General features: G+C 57.1%; 1 pseudogene; it reads right to left on the reverse strand.

Annotated features, from left to right (window-relative positions):
• Positions 1–1,833: 1,833 nt before the first annotated feature.
• Positions 1,834–12,363, reverse strand: part of LOC102372007 — a 23,790-nt pseudogene continuing 13,260 nt past the window's right edge.

Here is a 12,363-nt window from a genome sequence, read left to right on the forward strand (position 1 = left end):
GGCATGTACAGGACTGGGAAGGAGGCTCTGGCCACGAGGGCCCTGGGGAGTGCAGGGCCACAGTCCTTGCTCTACATCACTCCCATCCCCGAGCAGAGTATCACCGGGCAGCGTCCGCTGGCTCCGTGGACTCGTTTGAGGGCCAGTGGGCGCTGTCTGGCGTGCTCTGCTTGGTGCCCCCACTTGGCACTTTTATTATGAACTGCAGACCAGCACTGCCACCCCTGTTTTTTTATTATTTGTCCCAAGGACTCTGTTGTCCCCTTTTCCTCTGCTTGCTGCAGGGCTCTGAAGGAGGCAGCCAGGCTGGACTCTGCAGCCGGGCTGGGGTGGCCGTGGAGCCGGGTCCCAGCCTCTGCCCTGTAGGTCAGAGGTTCCCAGGGCCAGTGGCCGGGCTCCCTGCAACCTTTCCTGGTGAGCTCCAGGGCTGGGGGTGCTGCTGTGGCCTGGCTGCCTGCCTCAGAGGGCTCCAGCCCACCTGCCCCCAGAGTATCCCATGGGAAGGTGAACACCGGGGCCTCCCACCCCACAGAGGCAGCTTCTTGCAGGTACCGTGAGCCCCTGTCCATGCATGTGGCAGGCCACGCTGTGTGCCACTAGCACTGGGCCTGTCCTTGTGGCAGAAAGGCCACCGTCTGTGTCTCTCCAGAGACCTATCCCGGTCAGCTTGGGACACGGGGGTCGAACTCCTGAGGGAGCGGGGATTGTCCTCCCTGCCTATGTGACAAAAGCCTGGTGCCTAGAGTTTGGTCCCTCTGCTCACCTGAGTGGGGGAGGGAAAAGCCCCTGCTCCTCGGCCCAGGTAACCAGTGATGCGGTTTAAATCGGTTGGCAGGTGGACAACACTGCTGGCTTTTCTTGGACTGGGCTCCTGGGGTCAGAAAGGCAATGTAAGGGCCTGGGCCAAGGACAAGGGGAGAAGACATTTTTCCAGCATGGCCCAAACACGAGGGCACAGGGAGAGAGTCTGATCCATCCAAAATGCTCTCTCTCTGGATATCTCCGAGCCAGATCTCTACCGTCTCCTGGATGATACTCGTGAGTGTTTCTAGAGAGCCAGTCAGCTCCCAGTGATGCATTTGTGCATCAAACGGCGACCTCGGCCAGACTGCTTTGCTCAGTGGTAATCCCTCGATAGTGCTCTACCGCTTACCCTAGTCTAACCCTACCCTGTGTAACCAGTACAGTTCTCCTTTGTGACTGGCGTAGGAGACTTATTGAGGGGTGGGTTTAGTTATACCTAGGAGGCCCCTTGGGTCTGCGAACTAAAGGAGACTATCCTTTTTGGCCCCCGACTTGGGGAGGAGCCCCAAGTGCTTGTATTGGGTCAAGTACCTGTAGGACTATTAGACCTATGTTTCCCTGAGGACACAGGACCCAGACAGTCCCCTCTCGGGGTGGTGGCAGCACATGTTACCCCCGGACTCTGTGGTGGGGCTTGAAAGGGGGTCTGCCAGTGCTTAGGCGCCCCTGGGGAGACGCGTGGAGTCTGGCAGGTGGATGGGCGTGGGGAGGTGGGAGGCTCGACACAGAAGCTCCCCCGACTAGCATGCCACAGGCCTCACATCTGCCACCCTCCTGCCAGGGGTGCCGGCAGCTTGGCTGGGTGTGGACGCGGAGCAAGGGCATCCCCTCTCTGCCTGCCTGCAGGACCAGGGCTGCCCACAGACAGGGAGTGTGGGCTGAGGACAGGGAGGCTCTGAGCGAGGTCCCCGTGGCAGCACTGGCAGCTCATGCCCTGGCAGCCCACAAGTCTCGGGAGCGGGGACTGAGGGGCGCAGGCTGTGGCAAGGGCGGCGCTGGCTCCAAAACAGGGACACGAGGCAGGGCAGGTTCATGCAAGACTCGTTTATTCAGAGGGGAGGGAGCAAAGCGCAGAGCTTGAGCCTGGCCTGGCCAGAGGACGCCCCATGCACCAGGCAGACCTCGGGGCTGGGAGAGCCGGGCTGGCAGCAGGAACGGGGGTGGCAAAAGCGATGGTGGAAGGTCTCATCCCATAGCAGGGTCTGGGAACTTGGGGGCCTCGGGGTCGTCATTGCGTTGGGCAGGAGGCCGTGGTGCCGTCATGCACGGGCTCCCAGGCGATGGGCAAGGCCCTGTGGAGTGGAGACAGGCCAGAGGTTCCCAGGGGCTGGTGGCCAGGCTCCCCCCACCCCTGGGTGCCCTCATCCCCCTGGTCCGCAGGGCAGGAGCAGCACCTCTAGCTTTGCAGCAACCACGGGGCATCCCTGCCCGGGGCAGCCCGAGATCCCCGCCAGAGCCTGGGCTGGTGCTGAGCTCTGGGCTGGCGCTGCGTGCCCACGGCTCTCTAGCAGGAGTGAGTGCGGTGTCTCGCCCAGGCTTGGGATAGTCTCCGCTGTGAGATCACCAAGCCCCTGCCCCAGGGGCAGCTCAGCCGGGCACAGGGACCCCTTGGGCCAGGCTGGGGTCTGCTGGGCTCCAGCATCACTCCAGGCATCTCTCACACGGGCCCTGGATCCTCGCCACTGAGCCCCTTCCTCCCGCCCGCAGGGAGCCCCAAGATGGGGGCGGGAGGGGGGGTCCCTGTGCAGCCCTCGCCCCCAGCACAGAGCTGTCCCTCACCTTGACTGTGATCCATGCAGACCTCACCGCAGCCTTTGCTGCATCACTTATTCTCTGTTTGGCACTCAGGGCCGCTGTTGCGTCCAGGACCGCAGTTCCCTGCAGCCCCTGCAGCTATCACGGGGTACTCTCCGGCTGCGGGTGCCACGGGGTAGTCTCCGGCTGGAGGTGCCCCTCGCCGGCTGCGGGTGCCACGGGGTAGTCTCGGGCTCCAGGTGCCACGGTGTTGTCAACGGCTGCGGGTGCCACGGGGTAGTCTCCGGCTGTGGCTAGCGAGGGGTAGTCTCCGGCTGTGGCTAGCGAGGGGTAGTCTCCGGCCCTACCTGGAACAGAAGACAACTCTCTGAGCCCCTGGCAATCCCGGGGCTGCCCAAGGTCAGCAGGGGACCACCTGCAGCGTGGAGGCCACAAGTGGCACCGATGGCTCCTGTGAGTGGCACGGGGCAGAGTGGGGGGAGGGGGGCGGCATCACCATGACAACTGGGCACCATGGGGCGATGTCCCAGGTCCTGCAGAACAGGACGAGGGGCGAGTTGTAAAACTAGTGCTTGTGGACGGGAGGCACGTCAGAGGTTTCCAGGGGCCAGTGGCCGGGCTCCCCCAAACCAAACCCACCCCCCTGGTGTGCTTGTTCCCCCCGTGGCCGTGGCTGTGGTTTGGGGTCCGTGGTCCGCAGGGCTGGAGGAGCACCACCTGCCCGGGAGCATCTGCAGGGGCATCCCTTCCTGGGGCAGCCCGAGATCGCTGCCAGAGATCTGGGCTGCCACTGCATGCCCGTGGCTCTCCAGCGGGAGTGAGCGTGGTGTCTCCCCCAGGCTTGGGCAAGTCCCAGCCCTGAGACCCCCAGCCCACATCCCCCATCTCTAGCCCCTGCCCTGGGCCAGGCCGGGGGCTGCTGGGCTCCAGCATCACTCCAGGCATCTCTCACACAGGCCCTGGCTCCTCGCCATTCAGCTCCTTCCTCCCGCCCGCAGGGAGCCCATGCGCCTGGCCGGCCGGCCGTGCCTGTGCCGGGGCAGGACCCGGGGCTCCCTCTGCAACCCCCAGCGTGGAGGAGCTGCCTCTCACCGAAAATGGGAAACATGCACAATCTGTGGCAGCCGTAGCGGCAACACTTCAGCATTCCGCGGCACTGATAGTCGTTGTTGCATCGCCGAATGCAGGGCCAAGGTCTTATTACTTTCCTAAAAGGACAGCGTCCAGGCTTCTCTGGAATGGGAAAAAGGAGTGTGAGCCCCTGGCGACACGGGGGCTGCCCCAGTTAAGCGCGATGTGAAAGCCACAAGCGGCACCTGCGGTTGGTTTGTGCAGCAGGGGGAAGAGTGGGGTGGGGGCGGCAGCGCCGTGGCAGCTGGGGAACCACGGGGCAATGTCCCAGCTTCCTTGGCGCAGGATGTCGGCAGCACTGAGATGTCCCAGGTGGGGCTGGGGGCAGCGCACAGCACTCTTCTTGTCTGAAGCACTGGGCGCAGAGCTCGGGGTGTCCAAATCTGTCCCCTCCTGCTCTTTGTGTCCAAAGCATCGCCAGCCCAGAGATCCCTGGGGGGGCTCCAGCCGGCGGTGGGATGGGGCATCTCTGGGCCTTGGCATCAGTCCTGCGCTGGGCACGGGCAGCTGGGAGCTGCAGGGCGCTGAGCAAGCCCTCGCCAGACCTGAAGTGCAGGACCTGAAGGCAGTGCCATGTACCATGCCCGGGGCATTGGGGTCCCTGCGGGAGCAGCAGCAGGGCCTGGCCCCCAGCGGGTGTTGGGGACAGGATGGCCATGTCTGGGAGAGGGACAGGGAGGGGTGCAGCGTGGGGTGCCGTGAGGGCTGAGAGGGGGAACAGCCCATAGGGGTGGGGAGGACCGAATGGGCAGAGTACTCACGTGGAGACGCAGGCTGGAGCTGGGCACAGAGGACCAGGAGCCCTGCCAGCAGGGGGAGGCCGCCCGTCTTCATGGTGCCGCCGTGCTGCAGTGCCGAGCACCGGGGCGGCCGGGCTATATACTGTCCCGCCAGCCCGGGGGGCCTTGCACAACGCCCCAGCGCAGCTCCTGCCCTTCCCAGGGGGAACAAGGAAGCAGCCGCTCCCCGGGCAGAGGCGGCAGTGCTGGTGCCTCCCAGTTACAGGAACCCTAATGACAGGCTGCAGAGCACCATCCTGCTCCCACACGTCTCCGCACATTGGCGCGTGCTTTGGGCCGGGGACCAATGCAGGAGCCACCGAGCACTGGGCTCCCACCGTGGTCACCTCGCCCGGACCTGGCCCGTGGCCAGCGGGTGAGGGGACTCCCAATACGGAGCACAGCGGCTGGGGGGCAGCCCGGCGGGCAGGGCTGCTGTTACCGAGCTGTCCTTCCCGAGGGCGCAGGGCCTGGGAGAGCCAGCCGGCCGGGCCTCACGAGTGCCAGGGGATCTCCCACCCCAGTTCTGGAGGCGTCCGTGCGGGGCGGCTTTGGGGACCGGTCTGGGCCATGTGCCTCTGGCCTTTGGCAGGCATCAGCTCGAGAAGGCAAGTCCGTTAACTCCCCTGGCTGACCGGGCTGTGCCGTCCCGGGCAGCACAACCCCGGCGGCCCCGTCTTCCTGTGCTGCATCTGCACGCGGGGTCCAAAGGCTCGGTGGCGCTTTGGGGTTTTGTGCCTGCCCCAGCAGCTGCTGGAAGCTGGGTCAAGGTCTCGGCAGAGCGGTTGTGTAAGGCAGGGAGGGTCACGGCCATGTTTTCAGCTCAGCTCCAATGACAGCTCTGCCTACGGCCCCATTGCTTCAGACCTAGCGTCTGGCCAGGTTGGGGGAACGCCAGCGTCCCTGAGCAAGATGCACATGATGATGGGGCCAGACGCCCGCCTCCCTTCCAGCCTCCCCTGTGCATGACGCCTGGAGGCGGTTGTGTGTCCCATCCGTGTGATTCCCGCAACACCCAAATGCAAACCAAACAGAGGTGAACTTCGCAAGGGCTCTTCTTGCTTCCTTTCCCTTCCTGCATTAGCAGGAGCCCGGGGCCCCTGCCCAGCCCAGCCCAGCCCTGCCTACACGCCAAGGCCCTGAACCCCACCCAGCTGTTTGCAGTTCCACAGTGCCAGGGCCACAAGTTCCCATGGGTCCCTGAGCCCGTTGCTTTACATTGACCGTAGTGCAGCACTTTCCAGATGTGCCCAGCCCGGCTGCGCTGGACACAGGGTCTGGGGCTTTTCCCATGGCGCCGGAGGTGGGAGGGGAGGTGGCAGGATGGCACAGTGCAGGGAGATGGGCCCTGAGATGGCACAGGTTGGGCATTGCACCGAGGCCACACGTGGCAGGAGCCTGGCGGGAAAGGTGGCGGCGGGAGCAAGAGGAGCCGGGCCCTGTGTGGATATCCTTGAGTGCTATGTGTACGTTGTTGGTTGTAGCCGTGTTGGTCTCAGGACGCAAGTAGACAAGGTTCTTTGGGTACAGGTGATATCTCTGATTAGACCGACTTTAGGTGGTGTAACAAAAGTTGGTCTATGTAGTTGTTCTAATAAAAGATATCACCTTTACCCAAAGGACCGTGTCTACCGGTGTATACGTTGGTACATTTGTCTGGGGTGGAGAAGGGAACAGCAGATCTGTAGGCAAGGTACTGCTCTGAATAAACAAGCTGGGTGTGTCTGCGCATGCATTTACTGCACAGTAACTTTCTGTGCGGTGACTTAGAGGGCTGTGAGCAGCTTTGGCCCCCAAATTGATGCTGTGGGGATTTGGCCCGATTTGGTAGCCAAATCTCTGAATCCCAATCGTGCTCAGCAGCAGACCCAGAAATGGACTGGAAGTACTTCTGGCCCATTGCCTGGTCTGCCGGGAAACGCACTGGGCCCCCCGCCACCCCCATACCTCCCCTGGCTCAGTGACTGCTGCCTCCTGGGTCTGGGGCTGCACCCGGGGTCCCCCTGCAGCCAGTTGCCAAGCCAGGGAGGCATCGGGAGGCCCCCCAGCATGCTCCCCAGCTGGGAGGCCCCCCAGCAGGCCCGGAAGTGGAACAGAAGTACTTTCAGTCCACTGCCGGGGTTGCTTCCAAGCACATGGAGGGCCCCCTTGCACTCCTGTGGGACGCTCCATGTGCCCCAGCATCGAAATGATCACGAGCTGCGCTGGTACCTCAAGGTATGTAGAAAAAACTTTTAAAGCTGTGTCTGTGTCCGAATCACTGATTCTCCGAATCAGCATCGAATCTTCAGACTTGGATTCGGCTGAGTCAAATCCAGGACAGTCATTCAAATCAACGAAACGAATCACTGCCCCTGATTCAGGCCGAATCCGAATCCGAATCGAATAGGGCCCGCTTCGCACACCCCTAGAAACTTGCTGTGCAGTAAGCAGTTTTTAGACCGGTGTCTACACTTATAGGCATTACAGTGCAGTAATGTTGCATGTGCACCGACATGGGAGTAAAGTTACTCCCAAGTCAGTCCACACACACAGTGTTACTGCACAGTGAGGCCTCTACACATGCCTTACTGTGCAGTAACTAAACGGGCATAAATTTGCTACCTGCATAATGTAGGTAGCAAATTCATGTCCAGGTCAGTATACATTTCCAGTTACCATGCAGTACAGGTGTGCAAGTGTAGACACGCACCCATACTGCACAGTAACCCAAGTTACTGTGGCAGCAATTATGCACACGTGGACGTTCCTGCTTTATCATTTATAAGCTTAACCCCTTGGTCTTTTGAGAACAACACATGGTACCATGACTGGAGTAAGAAAAAAGACAAAAAAATGGAGCATCCCAGAATTCCTGAGGAGTTAAAGCTGTTCCACAATGCAGCAGAAAACTGTATTAGCCTACAGTGGTCAGAAGCAGAACAGAAAAGCTATGGTACAGTAATAAAAAAGTTTGAGGAATACTGTACACCCGAACAAAATAAAACCTTTGAACGGTTTAATTTCCACACGAGACAGCAGGGAGAATGAGAGACAATAGCGGCATTTGTCAAAGACCTCAGACAACTGAGCCAGACATGCAACTTTGGAGACTTAAAAGAGTCCATGATCAGAGACCAGACAGTATTGGGGATAAGGGATACAAGCCTCAGGAAAAAAAGTGCTAGAGGAGCTTGAACTGAATTTGGAAGAGGCCGTTAGAGTATGCCAAGAGGCTGAGATAACAAATGCCAGACTGCAGAAGCTGGAGGAAAAAAACCCAGAAGAAGCTGAACTAGAAGACTGCAAAGAGCTAAGGCAACACACAAACAACATAGGAAGGAGGACCTCAGCATGAAGCATGCAAGCGGAGGCCAAAGAGTATAGCTGGAAGAAAGAATGGTCAGCAGCAGACGCTGGGGTGGGGGGAAAGGGGTGGTTACCACAAACCCATGCAATACCTTGCATGTGGTAAGCGCTGCAACAAACACAAAAGATTCAATCACTTTGCAAGAGTTTGCAGAGCGGAGCAGGATGCACCACACCAGAAACAGCAGGTGCACGCTCTATGCGATGAGGAAGAGGGAGCATTCCTCTTTGGCACAATGCAAGAAGAAGTTCCTTCTTCTGTGGATTTGACAGTCACCCTGGACAGCAATGGACTAATGGTAACTTTTAAATTAGATGCGGGGGCACAGGTCAATGTAATACCAGAACACATTATTCAATAACTGAAAACGAAACCTGTGTACGATGAGAATAAGGAAGAGAGACTCAGAGCATACACTGGGATCGTGATTGCAGCCCAGGGGGTTTGTGCACTGCATGTTAGACACAAAGGTAATATAGTAAAAGTTCGGTTTGTAACGGCCCCGGGAAAGCTGACACCAGCTGTTGGGTTGCAAACATGTCAAACTCTAGGTTTGATGACGAGAATGGATGCCATCATGGGACTAGCCAGCAAGAACACAGAAGAAGAGTTTTATGGTGATTTCCAAGGCATAGGGACACTGTCAAGTGAGCGCAAGACAGAACTAAGAGAACCAAATACTCCCACCACACATGCTCCAAGAAACGTTCCCCTTGTCCAAGGGACCTTAACTCAACTGCCTTGAGTTTAAAGAGCTTGCAAACCAATACGGATTCCCTTGCAAGGCTTCCAGTCCTAAATGCCCACAATCCAATGGTCGGGTGGAAAATGGAGCACACGTAGTGAAGAAACTGCTGAAAAAAGCAATGGATTCACACGCTGCTGTTTACCTGTCCCTCTTAAATTACAGGCAACACCCTTGAAACATGGATTGTCCCCAGCAGAAATGCTGTTGAGCAGGAAGCTCAAAACCAGGTTGCCAAATCTTGTGGACGGTGTTCATCAAAATGAAAAGCAAGATGTGAAAGCATTGCCAAATTCAACAACCTCCAACAAAAATGGTACACAGCAAAGACACGATGCCTATTTCAGATGGACGAACGGGGAAGCAAAAAGCACTAGCTTCCCATCAAGCAGCTCCCAGAGCCTAGAGAGGTTTTGCACCGGAAGGACAGGTGTTAAGATGGAGCAGACGATACTTGCATCTCATAAAGGGGAGAGAAGAAGCAGCAACACGAGACTCACCAAAGGACACAGAGCTAACATCCAAGCAAGAAGAAATGAGAGAGGGCTTTGGCAATGACACAGAGCTGGGGACGTCTGAGCAAGGGACGGAGAACGCAGGGGCACTGGGCAGGCTGTTGGCTGTAGCCGTGTTGGTCTAAGGACGTAGGCGCACGGGCTACTTGGGTAGATGTGATATCTTGTATTCGACCAACTCAATATCAAATGTTGCCATTTGAAATGGGAACTTGTCAACACGAAGAAGAAAGAAGCCAAACTCAACATATGTTTCCTAGGCCTATGCAAGAAACACAACGTCATTGCCAGAGGAGCGAACATCTGCAGTCCTCTGACTACTACACACAACTCCAGATATCCTTCCCAACTACGCAGGAGAGCTTCAGAAAAGCTTGGAAATCATCTCCCATTCCCAATTACAGGCAACACCCTTGAAACATGGATTGTCCCCAGCAGAAATGCTGTTGAGCAGGAAGCTCAAAACCAGGTTGCCAAATCTTGTGGACGGTGTTCATCAAAATGAAAAGCAAGATGTGAAAGCATTGCCAAATTCAACAACCTCCAACAAAAATGGTACACAGCAAAGACACGATGCCTATTTCAGATGGACGAACGGGGAAGCAAAAAGCACTAGCTTCCCATCAAGCAGCTCCCAGAGCCTAGAGAGGTTTTGCACCGGAAGGACAGGTGTTAAGATGGAGCAGACGATACTTGCATCTCATAAAGGGGAGAGAAGAAGCAGCAACACGAGACTCACCAAAGGACACAGAGCTAACATCCAAGCAAGAAGAAATGAGAGAGGGCTTTGGCAATGACACAGAGCTGGGGACGTCTGAGCAAGGGACGGAGAACGCAGGGGCATTGGGCAGGCTGTTGGCTGTAGCCGTGTTGGTCTAAGGACGTAGGCGCACGGGCTACTTGGGTAGATGTGATATCTTGTATTCGACCAACTCAATATCAAATGTTGCCATTTGAAATGGGAACTTGTCAACACGAAGAAGAAAGAAGCCAAACTCAACATATGTTTCCTAGGCCTATGCAAGAAACACAACGTCATTGCCAGAGGAGCGAACATCTGCAGTCCTCTGACTACTACACACAACTCCAGATATCCTTCCCAACTACGCAGGAGAGCTTCAGAAAAGCTTGGAAATCATCTCCGTTCCCATTCATAGATTCATAGCTTTTAGTGGCTAGAAGGGACCTTACTGATCGTGGGGCAGAAAAGGCCGCTGGGATCAGCTCACACTAGCAAGATTCATAGATTCATAGACATTCGGGCTGGAAGGGAACTCGCAAGATCATCGAGTCCAGCCCCCTGCCCCAGGGGCAGGAAGTCACCTGTGGTCAGAGGTTCCCAGCAAGATAAGTGTCCAAACGTCTCTTGAAGGAGTCCAGAGTAGGTGCGTGCACCACCTTTGGTGGCAGTCTGTTCCAGGCCTTGGGGGCTCGGACAGTGAAGAAGTTCTTCCTTGTGTCCAGCCTAAAATGTTCTTGGAGGAGCTTGTGACCATTTGACCTTGTCATCCCTTGGGGCACTCTGGTGAAAAAGCACTCCCGCAAATCCTGATGTCCACCCCTTATGCACTTGTAGGCAGCCACCTTGTCCCCCTGAGCCTGCGCTTTTCCGGCTGAAGAGTCCCATGGCTCGCAGCCTCCCTTCTTAAGGCCTGTTCTCCTTCTCCTGCCCCCTGATCATGCACGTGGCTCTCCTCTGGACTCTCTCAAGCTTCTGCACATCCTTTTTGAATTGTGGAGCCCAAAACTGGATGCAGTACTCCAGCTGCAGCCTCACCAAGGTGGAGTAGAGTGGGAGGATGACATCCTGGGATTTGCTTGAGAAGCATCTGTGGATGCAAGCCAGAGTTTTCCTCGCTTTACCAGCTGCAACATCGCACTGGTGGCTCATGTTCATCTTGTGGTCAAGCATGACCCCCAAGTCCCTTTCGGCTGTGGTGCTAGCAAGCGTAGCACTGCTGAGCCTATAAGTGTGCTGCGGGTTTTTCTTCCCAAGGTGGAGGACCTTGCTTTTTTCAGTGTTGAACACCATCAGGTTTTCACCTGCCCATTTTCTGCGCCTGTCCAGGTCAGCCTGGATCACCATCCTGTCCTTGGGTGTGGATGCTTTACCACAAAGTTTGGTGTCATCGGCGAACTTGGCCAGTCCGCTTCTGATACCAGTGTCCACATCATTAATGAAGATGTTGAAGAGTATGGGCCCAAGGACAGAGCCTTGGGGGACCCCACTGTTCACAGCATACCATGACGATTGACTTCCATCAACTACCCCTTTCTGGGTCCGATCTCAAAGCCAGTTCCCCAGCCAGCGGACTATGATGTAGTCATGGCCTCAGTTGGCCAGTTTTTCTATAAGATGATCATAGGATACCAGATCGAAGGCTTTTTTAAAATCAAGATATATGATGTCAATCTCCTCTCCCTTGTCCAGGTGATATGTCTCCTGGTCATAGAAGGAGACGAGATTAGTCCGGCAAGACCTGCCCACAACAAACCCATGCTGGCTCTCCCTCAGGATGTTGCCATCAGTCAGTTTGTCAAGAACAGTCTCTTTGAAAATTTATTCCAAGATCTTTCCCAGGACAGAGGTCAGGCTGATGGACCTGTAGGTCCCCGAATCTACTTTCCTCCCTTTCTTGAAGACAGGCACCACATTGGCCTTCTTCCAATCTTGGGCACTTCACCAGAGCATCAGGAGCTCTTGAAGACCCGTGCCAGGGGCTGGGCTATGATGCCTGCCAGCTCCTTGAGTACCCTGGGGTGTAAACTGTCTGGGCCAGCTGGCTTGAAGGTGTCCAGCCTCTCAAGGTGTTCCTTCCTGAGGTCAGCATTGATGAAGGGTAACAATTCTCCCTCACCCTGGCCATCCCGTACCGTATTGAGCAGGGCAGTCCCTTGGGGGGCCATCAAGATGGGCATCAAGATGCTTTTTGAAGATCGCCAGGGTGGGTGGGTGACTACTGTGGCGGGCCAGTAGGGGGCGCTCCTGCGTTGAGCCGCCCACCTCCCTGCTCCCGACCACCTTCCAGGCTCCAAGTGCCTCCCTCGGGGTGCCTCCCGTCCGGCCGACCCCTTCCCTGGAGCACACCCGCTAGCCTGGGGTTCCCGCTGCCACCATCCAAGGCTCTGGACTCACTTCTGGCTCTGTGCACCTTGGAGAACACAGGCCTGATCGTCCAATGGGTGCTAGACCCAATACAGGCACTTGGGGCACTTCCCCAAGTCAGGGGCTGATTAGGAAGCCTCCCTCAGTCCACCGACCTAAGGGGCCTCCTTGGCATAATT

Source organism: Alligator sinensis, unplaced genomic scaffold, assembly GCF_000455745.1.
Source record: "Alligator sinensis unplaced genomic scaffold, ASM45574v1 scaffold1369_1, whole genome shotgun sequence".
In the NCBI taxonomy this organism is placed as follows: Eukaryota; Metazoa; Chordata; order Crocodylia; family Alligatoridae; genus Alligator; species Alligator sinensis.